Source organism: Neoarius graeffei, chromosome 19 (genome assembly GCF_027579695.1).
Source record: "Neoarius graeffei isolate fNeoGra1 chromosome 19, fNeoGra1.pri, whole genome shotgun sequence".
NCBI lineage: Eukaryota > Metazoa > Chordata > Actinopteri > Siluriformes > Ariidae > Neoarius > Neoarius graeffei.
The window spans coordinates 36,546,619-36,562,795 of NC_083587.1; the positions used below are offsets into that span (position 1 = coordinate 36,546,619).

Consider the following 16,177-nt stretch of genomic DNA (forward strand, 5'->3'; position numbering starts at 1 on the left):
GACATTAATAAAAACATTTTAAGATGCCTAAATTTGCGGATGTGGTCTAATCTTGCGTACGTTTCTGATTCCTTTCCGCTCTTCCGTGTTTGAGATCTCCGATCATGGCAGAAGAGCAGAGCTCCTCTAGTGAAGCTCACAGTGCTTCAGAAGTAAGTGCTGCTTTAAAAAGAGGTACATTTACCGTTAAAAAGTCGAGTATTAGTCCTAAGTATTAAAAAGTATTTAAAAAAGTTTTAAAAACTATTAACTAGTATTAAAAAGGACTGTGTATCGCACAGATTGTTCAATTTAAAGCGAGAAATAGACAGTGTATAATCTGAGGAGCTGGTTGTGGTTGCGCAGCACTTCATATGAGAGGAGAATGAAGGTTGGAATCATAACACCACAGACTCGGAAGTGGGAGTGCGAGTGTGCAAAGCGAGAGCTGTCAGTCAAAGCGAGAGCTGTCAATCATGAGTGCATGCAGCGCTCAACTTGGAATGTGTCAGCAGAATGTCAGAGTCTAAACAATAAACTTACAATAAATGAAAGATCGGGAGAGCTCAGCTAAGCTCAGCATGTTTAATTCCCCAAGCCAATGACAAGAACTTTCGTGAGAAATAACGCGAACGTCTGCATCATGCGGGATTTGCAGGCGGGAGCGGGACAAAATATGGCAGGCGCGGGCGGGAGCGGGACTGAAAATCATAATTCTTTGAGGGAGCGGGCGGGAGCGGGACTGCACAATGCGGGAGCGAGCGGGAGCGGGACTGAAAATTCTGTCCCGCGCAGACCTCTAGTGGTAAACGTTTCAATTAAAAGTGCTCATGACACAATCTAAATAACAACTCTGCTAAACGTTAAGGTACAGCTTCAAAATTCTTGACTGAAGTTAAAATACAAAAATATAGACTCTATATAGTATGAAAGTAAAGGTACAAGGATTGATTCAGAAAACAAGTAGAAATGGACACCAACAGCATTGACAGGGATGCCTCCACTGCCCACAAGTCTAGTCCTTCTTGTTACTTATTTGTATTCCTGAAATATCCTAAAAATATACCTTGTCCATGTTTGGATCAATGCCAAAAATGTCATCAGTTCAACTGATGGCAACAAGGATATGTCGATACAAATCCACTTTTTGTTAAAAAACATATTACACTACTAAGAGAGTTTCCTACCAGTGGAAATTCTTACTAGTGCTACTGACAGACAGTCCGAAACACAGACTGACAGACGTGCTGAGAGATTCACTGACAGACAGATGGATGGACCGATGGCAAAAAAAAAAGCCATAAAAAATGGCCTTGGGTTCCTGAAAATGAACGTGAAAGTAATATCTCTGTGTGACAAACAAGAAAGAAGCTATTAAAGAAAAACTATTTTAGACATTTGACCTTGCCGTGACCGTGACGCTGTTTGGATCAATTTTAAACTAATCTGCTGTTTGCAATGATCAATCAATCAATCTTATAAACATTCAACCACATGTTCTTGAGATAGCATGCTAAGAAGAATCCTGAGCACATGGATGTATACACACAAGGACAACCCGAAAATATAATTCCTCTGCCACAGAGGCACTCTCAGTAATGCTCTGATTTTAGTTATTAATGATATATTAATGTCTCTCTCACCAAGGAAACAATGAAAATGGAAAAACATATGCTTAGGCCAACTAACAGCAGCTTTATTCCTAACGTCTTGAATGTTAGCTAGCATAATAATATCTCTGACACTATGAACTAGCAGCCACAATACAAACCATCTTGAGGAACAGCTTACATCTTAACAGATATATGACTACATATGAGAAATATGGTGTTTGAAAATGTAGTGATTTGAATTTTTTCTTTTAATATGCAGGAGGTAAAAGTCTAAATTATTAAGTGTAAGAAAAATTCAAGTAGGTACTTAAAAACCAGACATAAGTACAGTAAATTAAGTAAGTAATTGTTGTAATATATATTATATATATATATATATATATATATATATATATATATATATATATAAAATCAGCTGGATAGTACAGTGGTAACGCTCACTGACTATGACGCAGGAGATCGGGGTCCGAATCCCGGTCGGGGCAAAACATCATCCAGTAAGGGTTCTTAGGCAAAACCCCTCATGATACATCAGCCTACCTCAGGAATGAGTGAAGACATAACTGATAGAGTCATACCGGCTCAGACGTCGCCCGGGTCAACAAGGTCTGCGCCAGTTGCTAGGGAACCAGGGCAAACTGATGAGAAATGGGCTACTGGAACAAGACATGGATTTGCTGGAATGCTACTATACAAGCAATCCCAGAGAGAGGGGATACATGCAGCGAATGTGGGACCATTGGATAACTATTAACCATTGGATTAACCATTGGATAATACTTCGAAACCCACAATCAAGGCTAACAAAGAAACAGCTATTAGCCCAGTGTTCCAACATCCGTAATCGAAATCTACTATCACAACTAGAGATTAATGAAATACAACAACGATGCTACGGCAAGGGGGAGCCAGGAAGACAGGTCAGCGGGGAGATGTCATCATCCCCACAACCAGAGATTGGGTACCAAGCCCCAACAACTAACAGCCTCAACACAAGAGCTGCTGACCTGAGAAGGAAGATCGTGACCCAACTGGAAACCTGGAGCCCCCGACGAATACCGAAGCTGAGTTGCCAAGTACCTACACAGCACAGTACAAGCTGATACACAGTACAGCAACAGTAATCCTGGAGATGCTTGGACACAAGGTGGGCTCGGGACATAACAAACAGTATCCACCATGGAAGAGATGATTAGAGGCCAAGATAAAGGCAGCACGGAGAGAAGTTAGCCAGCTAGCTGAACTACAGAAAGGGAAAATGGTGAATAAAGGGGCACCCAGGAAGTACAACTCACTCTCCATTACCAGAGGCACTCTGGCCACCCGGTTGAAGAGATACACCAAGGAGGGAGAGGCCAGGAGAATAAACAAGCTGTTCTCCACTGAACCAGCCAAGGTGTACTCTCAGTGGCAGGGAAACAACAACTGGTCAGACCCACCAAGAGCTGAGGTGGAAAAATACTGGAAAGACATATGGGAAAGAAAGGCATCACACAACACCGATGCCCAATGGTTAGTGGACCTAAGAGCTGACCACAGCAACCTCCCAGAACAAGAACCAGTAACCATCTCAATGGCAGACGTCCAAGAAAGAGTGTCAACAGCACCAGGCCCCGATATGATCCATACGTACTGGCTGAAGAAGTTAACTGCACTCCATGAACGCCTAGCAGCACAGATGAACCAGCTGCTGAGGGATGGAACCCACCCAGAATGGCTAACCCAAGGCAGGACAGTCCTAATCATGAAGGACCCCCAGAAGGGACCCATCCCATCCAACTACCGGCCAATTACCTGTCTCTGCACAACATGGAAGGCCCTGTCAGGCATCATTGCAGCAAAAATGAGTAAGCATGTGGCTCAATACATGAGCGAGGCACAGAAAGGGATTGGCAGTAACACCAGAGGAGCCAAGCACCAGCTACTGGTCGATAGAACAGTCGCCCGAGACTGTAAGAAGAGACAGACCAACCTGTGCACTGCCTGGATTGACTACAAGAAAGCCTACGACTCAATGCCACACACATGGATACTGGAATGTCTGGAACTGTATAAGATCAACAGGAACCTAAGGACCTTCATCCAGAACTCAATGGAAATGTGGAAGACAACCCTAGAGGCCAACTCAAAACCCATTGCCCAAGTCAACATCAAGTGCGGCATATACCAAGGAGATGCGCTATCACCACTGCTGTTCTGTATAGGCCTGAACCCCCTCAGTCGGATCATCACGAAGAGCGGCTACGGGTACCGATTCCATAGTGGGGCAACAATCAGCCACCTGCTCTACATGGATGACATCAAGCTGTATGCCAGGAATGAGCAAGAAATAGACTCGCTGATCCACACCACCCGGATCTACAGCGATGACATAGGGATGTCATTTGGATTGGACAAGTGTGGCCGGATGGTCTCAAAGAGAGGCAAGATGATCCGGACTGAGGGGATTGACCTACCAGAGGGCAACATAGGTGATATCCAAGACAGCTACAAGTACCTTGGCATCCCACAGGCTAATGGAAACCATGAAGAAGCCACAAGGAAGTCAACCACAGCCAAATACCTCCAGAGAGTAAGGCAGGTCCTGAAAAGTCAACTGAATGGTAAGAACAAGGTCCGAGCCATCAACATGTATGCACTACCAGTCATCAGATATACCCCGCTGGTATCATAAACTGGCCAAAGGAGGAGATAGAAGCCACAGATATCAAGACTAGAAAGCTCCTCACCATGCATGGAGGGTTCTACCCCAAGTCCAGCACCCTGAGACTATACACTAAGCAGAAAGAGGGAGGCCGAGGGCTAGTGAGCGTCAAGACCACGGTCCAGGATGAAACATCGAAAATCCGAGAATACATCAGAAAGATGGCCCCAAAGGATGAACTGCTAAGTGAATGTCTCAGGCAGCAGAACCCTGATGAGAGTGCAGAGGAGGAGGAACAGACAACCTGGAGAGACAAACCCCTACATGGCATGTACCACCGTCAGATAGAGGAAGTGGCTGATATCAAGAAATCCTACCAGTGGCTGGATAATGCAGGACTGACAGACAGCACAGAGGCACTAATCATGGCAGCACAAGAACAGGCCATAAGCACAAGAGCCATAGAGGCCAGGATCTACCAGAGTAGATCAGACCCAAGATGCAGACTGTGCAAAGAAGCCCCTGAAACAGTCCAGCACATAGTAGCAGGGTGTAAGATGCTAGCTAGATCAGCGTACATGGAGAGGCACAACCAAGTGGCTGGGATAGTATACAGGAACATCTGCAACCAGTATGGAATAGAAGTACCCAAGTCCCAATGGGCCATACCACAGAAGGTGGCTGAGAACAACAGGGCCAAGGTTCTGTGGGACTTCAGCTTCCAGACTGACAAACAGATCCTGGCTAACCAACTGGACATAGTGGTAGTGGACAAAGAGCAGAAGAGAGTGGTGGTGATAGATGTGGCGATCCCAGCTGACGCCAACATCAAGAAGAAGGAACATGAGAAACTTGAGAAGCATCAAGGGTTGAAAGAGCAGCTGGAACGGATGTGGAAGGTCAAGGGTTGCGTGGTCCCCGTGGTAGTGGGGGCACTTGGGGCAGTAACCCCCAAACTGGGAGAGTGGCTCCAGCAAATCCCAGGAACAACATCTGAAGCCTCAGTCCAGAAGAGTGCAGTACTAGGAACATCGAAGATACTGCGCAGAACCCTCAAACTCCCAGGCCTCTGGTAGAGGACCCGAGCTTGAGGATGACATGGATACCACCCCCCCGCCGGGGGTGAGAAGGAGATTAGATTATATATTATTATTATTTTTTTAATTATAGACGTCATTGCTTGTAGTACTCGAGTCCAGGACTCAGACTCAAGTCCGACTTGTACCCTAATTTTAAGGATTCGTGACTTGACTTGGACTTGAGCACTGATGACTTGGACTTGAACTCAGACTCATGCATTAACCGCATTCGGACTTGTAAATTGGAGACGAGGACTCTGATTTTTTTCTTTATTTTTTGTCACATGCCATAATAATAATTTGGCACAAGATATTTATATATCTACATTCATTTTTATACTAATTTTGTGCAAGAGAATGCACATTCACCTGTTCATACGTCATGTTCAGGAGCAAATTAACGTTAATGGCGCCAAAATGCCTGGAGAGAAGCCCCTAGGATTGTCCGCTTTGCTTATACAGACTTCTCATGCAGTGGGAAAAAAATGCACTGCTATGTTTTCTATATGTAGAAGAATTATTGAGGAGATGGCGGGGACAACCTCGAACTTCAATCGTCATTTGGCAAAACCCAGACAAGGATTGCTCTGTTGATAGTGAGTTGGAGTCTTGTTCTCTTGACTCAACGCAGATCAATAGTGGACTCAACTCTGACTCGAAATTTTCATTAATGACTTGGGCTTGACTCAGACCTGAACACTGGGGACTCGAGACTGGACTCAAGGTTCAGTGACTTGACTACAACACTGAATTACATTTTAAAAAACGCCATTTTAAAGTTCACAAACAACCTGAAAACTTGAGACTGAACACTAATTGAAGCAAAAGTTCCCAGAACCCTAGCATTCAGAAAACATTCTGCCAATCTAAAACTGGTAGCTAAAATATAGTCACTGGATTACAAATAATTTTAAGCTGCATGTCTTTAAACATCATTAAAGAGGTTTGTTTGAAACAATAAGAAGGTAACACTTCAATGTCAGTCTCTTCTTGTGAAAAGAAGCATTTCTTCTCCAATTTTAGTGACAGAAATGACCAGACACTCTCACGAAAGACAGAGCTTCACGAGACTAGCTAGGTGGTGGTTATCAAAGTATCTAGGAGTATTTAGAGATGATTCAATTACGCAGAGTGAGCATTTAATACCGAAATTGTACACATTAGTATTGAGACCTCAGTTGCAATTGCAGACTGAAGTTGTGTGAGAGTGACGCATACAGGATGGAGTTTGAATAAAATGGAGACACACAATCCTGTCCTTGGACTTCAGCAAATTTTTAAGCACACTGACTCAAGCAAGGATCAGTATTAAGTCCAGCTCCACTGTCTACAGACCACATCCAAATCTGTCAAGCTGAAATTTGTGCTTTGGGCTGTAAATATATTAAAAAATCCTTGCAATACCATTTGGACCAAATATTAAAATACATGAATATGACACTTTTAATTAATACACATTGTATTGTCCCTTAAAGTCCATGACATATTTTTTGCATGGAGACACTGGGAGTGGCACGGTGGTGTAGTGGTTAGCACTGTCGCCTCACAGCAAGAAGGTCCTGGGTTCGAGCCCCGGGGCTGGCGAGGGCCTTTCTGTGTGGAATTTGCATGTTCTCCCCGTGTCCGCGTGGGTTTCCTCCGGGTGCTCCGGTTTCCCCCACAGTCTAAAGACATGCAGGTTAGGTTAACTGGTGACTCTAAATTGACCGTAGGTGTGAATGTGAGTGTGAATGGTTGTCTGTGTCTATGTGTCAGCCCTGTGATGACCTGGCGACTTGTCCAGGGTGTACCCCGCCTTTCGCCCGTAGTCAGCTGGGATAGGCTCCAGCTTGCCCGTGACCCTGCACAGGATAAGTGGTTACGGATAATGGATGGATGGAGACACTGAGGGAGAGAGCATCTTAATCAGGGACACTGCTCATCACAGGAAGTGATTTTATGAATGAATGAAAAAATTAATAAATAAATAATAGCAATTAAGTGAGTTCAAGTGATCCTTCAAACTGTGAGCGTATTTTCTTTCCAGAAGAGCACACTGAATGAACAAAAAACACTTGAATTACTGTATTTTCTTTGAATTGACCTTTGTATTAGTATGTTCTGTCCTTCTGGTCTACAAATATATCTAATGTTGATCTTAATCTCAGCAGCTTCAAGGCCATACCTTGGTGGCTTTCAAGAAAAGCTGTATTTTGTGTAAAATATAATCTTCTCCATGACCCAATCAACTTCCATTACCACAGTGTACCATTCTTTCCATCATCCTCGGAAGGATTCATCGTCATAAAAAGGAAGTGCACAAACAGGAAGCGCACACAGTTTCAGCAAATATCAAGTGTTCGCTTGAAAGGAAAATTTGATGTTTTCACAGCTCAGTCTCTCTATACCAGTTTTTAAGTAAGAACTCTCCATAACAACACTTCAAGGTTCCTTATTTCCCCAACAAAAACTATTGAGTACCCTAAAAAAAATTAATGCCATGCCTGTATCTTTGAGCAGATAAAGTAAATGTCTGTGTTGTAAACTTTGACATCCACATCAGATTCTATTCAATTTAGCATGTTATTAAAGGTGGATAGACCCACAGCTTAGTGGATAATCTGTTTTAATGTTAGTTTCTCTCAATCCAAACAGACTGCAGGGATGGATTAGTGCTCTGAATGCTTGGGAAAATTCTATAAAAAAGAGAAAACATTTACATAAAAACCAAAGAAGAAAGGAGGCCTGTTGTGTATGTACTTAGTGGCAGAACTATATTTAAAAAAAAAAAAAAAACTAGTGCTGTGCCTTGTAGATTTAGACATCATATATTTTTACACACTAAAATCCAACACCCTAATCAAAATTATTGGCATATTGGTTATTCACGCCCCTAGAAAGAATAACAACGACTCTCTTCCTGTAAATGTTTAACAAGGTTGGAGACACTTGTTAAAGAATCTTGCAGCACTCCTTCATGCATATTTCTAGATGTGGGTTTCCCCCTTCCATTCAGCCCACAGATTTTCAATCTTACACCAACATCCATCTGCAACCAAGCTATGACTGGGCTTTAACCTCCTGACAGACAACCAGATTTTGGTATTTAGTACAAGTCCTTGCTAGAGACCCTAAACCATCAATCCATCCAACCATTACCTAGAATGCTTATCCATCAGGGTCACAGGGAAGCTGAAGCCAAATCCCAGTTGATTTTGGATGAGAGGCGAGGTACGCCTTGGACAGGTCGCCGATCTATCACAGGACTAACGTTCACACCTATGGGCAATTTAGAGTAGCCAGTTGATCTAATCCACATGTCTTTGGACTATGGGAGGAAACCCATGCAGGCACCGGGAGAACATGCAAACCTCGCAAAGAAAGGCCCCAGTCAGCCACAAGGTTCGAACCCAGAACCTTCATGCTAGGAGGTGACAGTGCGAACCACTGCTCCACCATGAACCGCTCAATATAAAATAAATTAGTGAAAGGGGACATAGCCATTTTTCTTTTCTTTTTTTCCCCCCATCAAATACTGGTATGCAAGACTCTACGAAGGTCAAATACATTGAACTTAGAAGTTACCCTGGGTTCCTTTGTGACCTCGCCGACTATTACACACCTTGCTCTTGGAATGATCTTTGTTGGTCGACCACTCCTGGGGAGGGTAACAACGGTCTTGAATTTCCTCCATTTGTACACAATCTGTCTGACTGTGCATTGATGGAGTCCAAACTCTTTAGAGATGGTTTTGTAATCTTTTCCAGCCTGACTAAATAAAATGAAAATTGACAGCTACTTTTCTGGAAAATGCCCGAGTCCTCACCAATGGCCTAAGCACTTCAAAGGTGGCCTTTACGTGTCAAGGCTGTCCCATATGGTCTAGTGGTCAGGATTCCTGGTTTTCACCCAGGTAGCCTGGGTTCGACTCCCGGTATGGGAATGTGTCTTTGTTATGTCACTCTATTTGCAAGTCACATGACCTTGAGTGAAATCTTCATTCTATAGGCTCTTGCTTTCATGAGTCCTTTTGGTGTCATGATGGGACAAGAAGTCTGATGACAGTGCAGAAGATTCCAGGATTCACTCCTGGCTTACTCAGCTTAGCTCTCTCTTACCCCATCTAAGGTCCTGGGCCCGGCTGTTTGTTAACTCCAACAAAGCACAAAGGCTGTACTCTGAATCTGACCACAGCAGCCGGTGTTCAGCATTACAGCTATTTTTTAACACCGTGGGCTCAAACCTGTACAGAGGGAAAGGGTAAGCGTCCGGGTTTTCACTACATCAGGCCAAATGGGTGCCAGTGCATCCAGATGTTCTTCCAACATCTGATGTAGGGGCGGCTGCCATGCCCGTAACCATAGTAACCCTTTCACAGTACAGTTTGAACACACCAATCTCTGTACTCGAAGCCATGTTCCATCTCCACCCATTCTTCTGACTCCCTGTAACGGTATTGGACAGAGACGATACCAGATACCAAATACAGTGATGTCACGACTGCTTTAAACCAGCGGCGGCACCGAAATTCTGTCCCTCTGGAGGTGGATTCCCTCTCTGGCAGTGGATTCCACACGTGAAAGAGAGAAGCCGTGCACTGGACAGAGAACAGAGAACGACAGAGAACAAAGAACCAGCTATTGATACCGGACTTTAGCCAAAGTTCTGAACTCATTGGACCATAACACACAAGTATGTATGCTTTGTTTGTTTTTCTAAATGTAAAATTGGACTGATGAAAAGTCAGCAACAAGCTAATTCAAATAGTTTGCTTCATGGGGGAGCCATATCGTAATGGTTCAAGAAGCAGCTTTGGGACCAAAAGGTTGATGATTCAATTCCTGTACCAGCAAGAATGGCTGAAATGCCCTTGAGCAAGGCACGTAACCCCTAACTGTTCCCCAGGCTGCTCTGGGTGTGTTGTACGTCACTCTAGATAAGAACATCTGCTAAATGCCTGTAATGTAATGTTTCTGCTAGCTATAGTGGAACTGGAAATCTGTTTCCATGATCCTTCTTTATTCCTTCAGTCTAATTGATGCATCACATTTTCTACCTCTTCCAAGTACAGAAACGTTTTAGTAATTCTAGCCTTTCTGATTTGAATTATTGCCATTTCTATTGAGATTTTCTGTACAAATTCAACATTTAAATATTGCAAGTGTTCTCCAGTCTACCACTACTATGCCATTGCTATCTTTTAAAAAAATATATATTTATATAGCAGTTTAATGTATTATATCCAATTAACTGAACAGAGTTGTTTATATTTGGAGCAAAAAGTGGATTATCTTGGGTGTTCGTAGAAGTAGTAAGAGTCAAGTTTGAATTGAAGGTCACAGGAGCAGTTTTTCTGTGTGAATCATTCATTCATCCATCCTTGCTGGCTCGTGAGAGCGTGGCGCCTCGGCAGATGACCCTCCAGTTCGTTCTGTTCTCGGCAGCGAGCCAAGCTGTGCGGAGGTTAAGTCCGGCCTCTCTCAGTGTGAATCAGTACAGAAGGGGAAAAAAAAGGAAGCCGAACTTAGTTTATGATAATAGTCCAGGCTTGGATTATTAGCATAAAGGTTAAGACAAAGTCTCTGGAGGAGAATGAAACAAAGGTCAGTGGAAAATGGTGAAGAAAAAAAAAAGCATGAATGTTAACATGAAAGTTATTGATGTAAGCAGATTGTGAATCTGTGTGCCAAATTCACTGACTCATAGTCTGACTCATAGGTTTATGGTAATAAACCCAACAAGTGAAGAGAAAGGATACCATGTGATAAGTACAGCTGGGGTAGTAAGAAGCTATATACAGAGAAATGAAACGAAGAACTAGAAACGGAACTGTTTAGACTGAGACTTATTTTGGTGAATTAAAAAAAAAAAAAGCAGATAGGATTTTTCACAGAACTTGGTTCTTCTAAAGGTTTTAGTTTCCTGTGGGATATAAAATGTTGAGTTTGTCAAATCTCAAAATAGATAATAAATGAACATGCTAGATTAAAATGTGATATTTGACAGCAAATCAATAGCACACTTTGCGTTGACAACCATCAATGCATTTCCTCAGAAACGTTTATAATGATTCAGTGGAGTGCATGAAAGCAGGGAAGCAGAAACTATAAATAAAACTCAGTAAGGAAGTTAACCATTTCCTGATACACTGTATGGCCAAAAGTTTGTGGCCACCTGAGCATCACACTCATACCAGTATGTGGGCCAATATGTTGCCACAACTATGGAAGCATACGATTATCTCATATGGATATGAGTGTTTTACTGGGAAATACAGCACTTGTATTTTTCATACGAGCTACATCTGGGACCTGTAGAATCAAAACAATGACATAATTCTCTATGTTACTCGTGAGGAAATAGATGAATTGTTTTGATAAATTTGGAGACTTTTTGTCTGTGAATGTGTCTATCATAAAAAGAACATCACATGTTGGCTTGAAGATATGAAGTGTATCTCCTCGTGTTGAAAAACTCACATTTTTCATACAAAATACATCGTGGATGTGAGTGACTTTCCCGATATTTCACTCTGATGACATCACTCCCAGTGTTTTCCTGCTAACTAGACGCGCATTGTCAAAATGGCAAACTGGTTCAAAATTAAAATTCTTTTGATTAACTTGCGTATTTAAAAAAAAAAAGAAAAAAAGTGTGTGTGTGTGGATGTGTCCATATAATATAAAGAATATTACATGATGGTGTGAAGATATGAAGTTTATGTTCTCGTGTTGAAAATAATTTCACTCATTCATTTCACTCACTTGTAAATATATTCACCACTCGAAGATAAACTTCATATCTTCGCGCAACTGTGTAATATCCTCTCTGTATAGGATGTCTTTGTATGCTGTAGCATTACATTCATTGAAACCAAGAGTCCTAGACCAATCATCATGTTCCAGCATGACAATGGCCCCGTGAACAAAGCGAGCTTCATGGTTTGCCATGTTTGGTGTAGATGAACCCGAGTGGCCTGCACACAGGGCCGTAACCAGGATTTTTCAAATACCGAGGTCAAACATTGCGATACATCTTATTTGCCAAAAAAAAAGTCCTAATATGGTGACTTTTCATACATTTTGGAAACGAGTCAAAATCACAAGCCCAACAAGATGAACATGTAGGTGAACATGTTTATTTTAACAATTTCAAAACTGCACGATCACAAAAGTATTTTGTGTGTGTGTGCGCGTGAGTGAGTGAGTGAGTGAGAGAGAGAGAGAGTTTGAGTGAGTGATGGAGTGAGTGAGTGAGTGAGTGAGTGAGAGTGAGAGAGTTAGTGAGTGAGTGAGAATGAGAGAGAGAGAGTGTGTGAGTGAGTGAGAGTGTGAGTGAGAATGAGTGAGTGAGAGAGTGTGAGTGAGAATGAGTGAGTGAGAGAGAGTGAGTGAGTTAGTGTGAGTGAGTGAGAATGAGTGAGAGAGAGAGAGAGTTAGTGTGAGTGAGTGAGAGTGTGAGTGAGAATGAGTGAGTGAGAGAGAGAGTGTGAGTGAGAATGAGTGAGTGAGAATGAGTGAGTGAGAGAGAATGAGTGAGAGAGAGAGTGAGAGAGAGTGAGTTAGTGTGAGTGAGTGAGAATGAGTGAGAGAGAGAGTGAGAGAGAGAGTGTGAGTGAGTGAGAATGAGTGAGAGAGAGAGTGAGAGAGAGTGAGTGAGTTAGTGTGAGTGAGTGAGAATGAGTGAGAGAGTGAGAGAGAGTTAGTGTGAGTGAGTGAGTGAGTGAGTGAGTGAGTGAGAGTGAGAATGAGTGAGTGAGAGTGAGAATGAGTGAGTGAGAGTGAGAGAGTGAGTGAGTTAGTGTGAGTGAGTGAGAATGAGTGAGAAAGAGAGTGAGAGAGAGAGTTAGTGTGAGTGAGTGAGAGTGTGAGTGAGAATGAGTGAGTGAGAGAGAGAGTGAGTGAGTTAGTGGGAGTGAGTGAGAATGAGTGAGAGAGAGAGTGAGAGAGAGAGAGAGAGAGAGAGAGAGAGAGAGTTAGTGTGAGTGAGTGAGTGTGAGTGAGAATGAGTGAGTGAGAGTGAGAGAGTGAGTGAGTTAGTGTGAGTGAGTATGAGTGAGAGAGAGAGTGAGAGAGAGAGAGTTAGTGTGAGTGAGTGAGAGTGTGAGTGAGAATGAGTGAGTGAGAGAGAGAGTGAGTGAGTTAGTGGGAGTGAGTGAGAATGAGTGAGAGAGAGAGTGAGAGAGAGAGAGAGAGAGAGTTAGTGTGAGTGAGTGAGAGTGTGAGTGAGAATGAGTGAGTGAGAATGAGTGAGTGAGAGAGAGAGAGTGAGTGAGTTAGTGTGAGTGAGAGTGAGTGACAACGCAATCTAGCCGAGCCTGAATGGACTTCAATTGCTTTTTAAAAAATATATGCCCTTTTCAATAGCAAAATACTAGACGGTTATTGGACAAAACCGATAAAACGCCACATTCGGAGACTGAGCCTCACTGGAGATGGGAGTCAATAAGAGGGGCGGGACAAGACTTCCCGAGAGGAGGCTCATCTCCAGCTGGGGATCGGAGGAGGAGCTGTGAATGCGGCTGGGCTGTTCATGATTGACAGAAAGCAGTCAGAGGTGGTAGTACATCATGTTGTAAATAAAACGTGAACATAAGTTTGCTACCCGTTTTCATTTCCGTTCGAAAATACAACCAATGATCAAAACAATAGTGTCTTGTGTTCACGTTAGCCTATAGTCTGGTAAGTTAGCAAAATAGCTCAAGTCTCGTCAGTACCCAATAACTTCATAAACAACAGGTCACGACTGTCCAGCCTTTTCTGATCTGAAACGCACCAAATCACATCGAGAGAGACAGAATAAATGAGTTTGTGCCGCCTGGAAAACGAAAATCCTATCTAGCTAAGTGGCTTCAACTGTTGTTGCTTGAAATGCTAATTAAAATTGCACTGTTAACGATCATAAGCATTCCGGACTGGCAAAATTAACTCACCTTCTTCCCCCTTTCTTTTTCTCTCACTTGTTGACTTTACAGAGCTGAGTTTGGTTTGTTTTAGTGTAGTAGACTTCTTCATCTTATGTCAATTTTCAGATTCCACGACTAATTGACAAACTGACTGGCTGCGGAGTCGGACCTTGATGAGAACACTTCTCAGCTCTTGTGTATCCCGTGGTGCTTAGCTGACTATCACGAGGCTGCCTAATATGAAATGTTTCCAATGTCGGATATTTCAGCTTCGTTTAAAAATGATTATGTGGACTTTATTTTTAGACAAACAAATGAGAACAGGGGGATGCAAGCTGAATTTAGAATTTTCCACCGATCAAAGTCAGAACGATTTTCATCATATATTAATTTCACATTTCTGAGTGAAAAAAAAATACCGTGGGAAAAAAATGCCGAGGACATGAGCTCGGTGTCCTCAATGGTAGTTACGGCCCTGCCTGCACATATTCCTGATCTCAACCCCACTGAACACTTTTGGAACAAACTGGAACACCAGCTGCACCCCAGGCCTACTCACCAAACATCAGTGCCTGAGCTCACCAAAACGCTTGTGGCTGAATTGGCAAAATCCCACAACCATGCAACAAAGTCTAGTGGAAAGCCTTCCCAGAAGAGTGGAGGTTATTATAACAGCAAAGGGTGGACTAAATCTGGGCTTGATGGCCAGGTGTTCACAAACCTTTGGCCATATAGTGTATATTCTGAAACTAACTTGTCAATTATGTAAATGAGACAAGTGTTGATCAAACTGAATATAAAAATAAATGACAATGCAATCCATAGACATAGTGCTGGGTATGAGCTGTTGCTCAAGTGAGTAATGGAGCCATCTTCAGTTCCTGCTTGTTGGGGCACTTTTGACCTTTAGTCTTGTCATAGGAAGGTGAAAGTCATGTTAATCAGGTTCATTTGCTCAGATTTATCCTCGTCTTACCTGGCAATAAGACTCTACAGGCTTTTAATGCAGTAATCTATAAATGGTATCAAAGGTCTTATTTGTTCCTTAAGAACAACCGAGAGCTTCACAGATCTTTCTTGAATCCAGTGAAGCCTTCGATTTGCAATTTCCTATAATTACATACCATATAAGCTTTAATTCCCAGTCTCTTCTTAGCTGATACGTTCAAAGCTAAGTTACGAGTATAGTCTGCAAACTCCAAACACAAAATTGTGACAATGGCAGTTACTGTAGGCTTTTCCAGTACATTCCTGCAATCAAAGAGACTGCAAGTGAGCAACACAAGCTGCACTACACACATTATACAAGCTTCATTATTCAATGCACAAACTTAATATTATTACAATGAACACAGATCAGTTATTATTTGTCAGTCCTAGCACACTACGATCTGGCTCCTAGATATAGAGTTGCGGTCAGAAGTTTACATACATGGACATGAATGCCGTCATGGATAACATTCTTTCAATTATTTCTTTGAACTGTTCTTTCTTTGTCACAGAATGATTGTATAACATATTTAATAAGAAAAAAACCAACTTGGAGCACAAGTTTTAATTTATTTCATGTTTTCTGAAAGTCAACACAGCTTCAAAATTATACAAACAGTGTCAAAAATATACATGCACCCACCTAGATTAAGAATTCACCAAGACTGAAAGGCTCCCATCCAAGAAGGAAGCCCCTGCTCCCAAAATGACACAATCAAGCTCGACTAAAGTTTGCAGCTGACCGCATGGACAAAGAAAAAGCTTTCTGGAGGAAAGATTTATGGTCAAATGAGACAAAGACCTGAGTTGTTTAGCAACAATGACCAGAGGTACAGAGGAACACTGTACCAAATTAAGCATGGTGGTGGTAGCATCATGCTTTGGGGCTGTTTTGCACTGCACAAAGTGGATGGAATAATGAAAAAACCTCAGAATTCTTCAGGATAACCTCAAACCATCAGTAACTTGGACACAATCGGGTGTTCCA

The 16,177-nt window shown here is 42.4% G+C and overlaps 1 protein-coding gene and 1 non-coding gene across 3 annotated transcripts in view; one reads left to right on the plus strand and one right to left on the minus strand.

The window, feature by feature from the left end:
• prkag2a (protein kinase, AMP-activated, gamma 2 non-catalytic subunit a) overlaps positions 1-16,177 on the minus strand; it is a 281,713-nt gene that overhangs the window by 180,843 nt on the left and 84,693 nt on the right. The window lies entirely within an intron of this gene.
• trnae-uuc (transfer RNA glutamic acid (anticodon UUC)) lies at positions 9,166-9,237 on the plus strand. Its single transcript has one exon. It is a non-coding gene; the product is annotated as a tRNA-Glu (tRNA).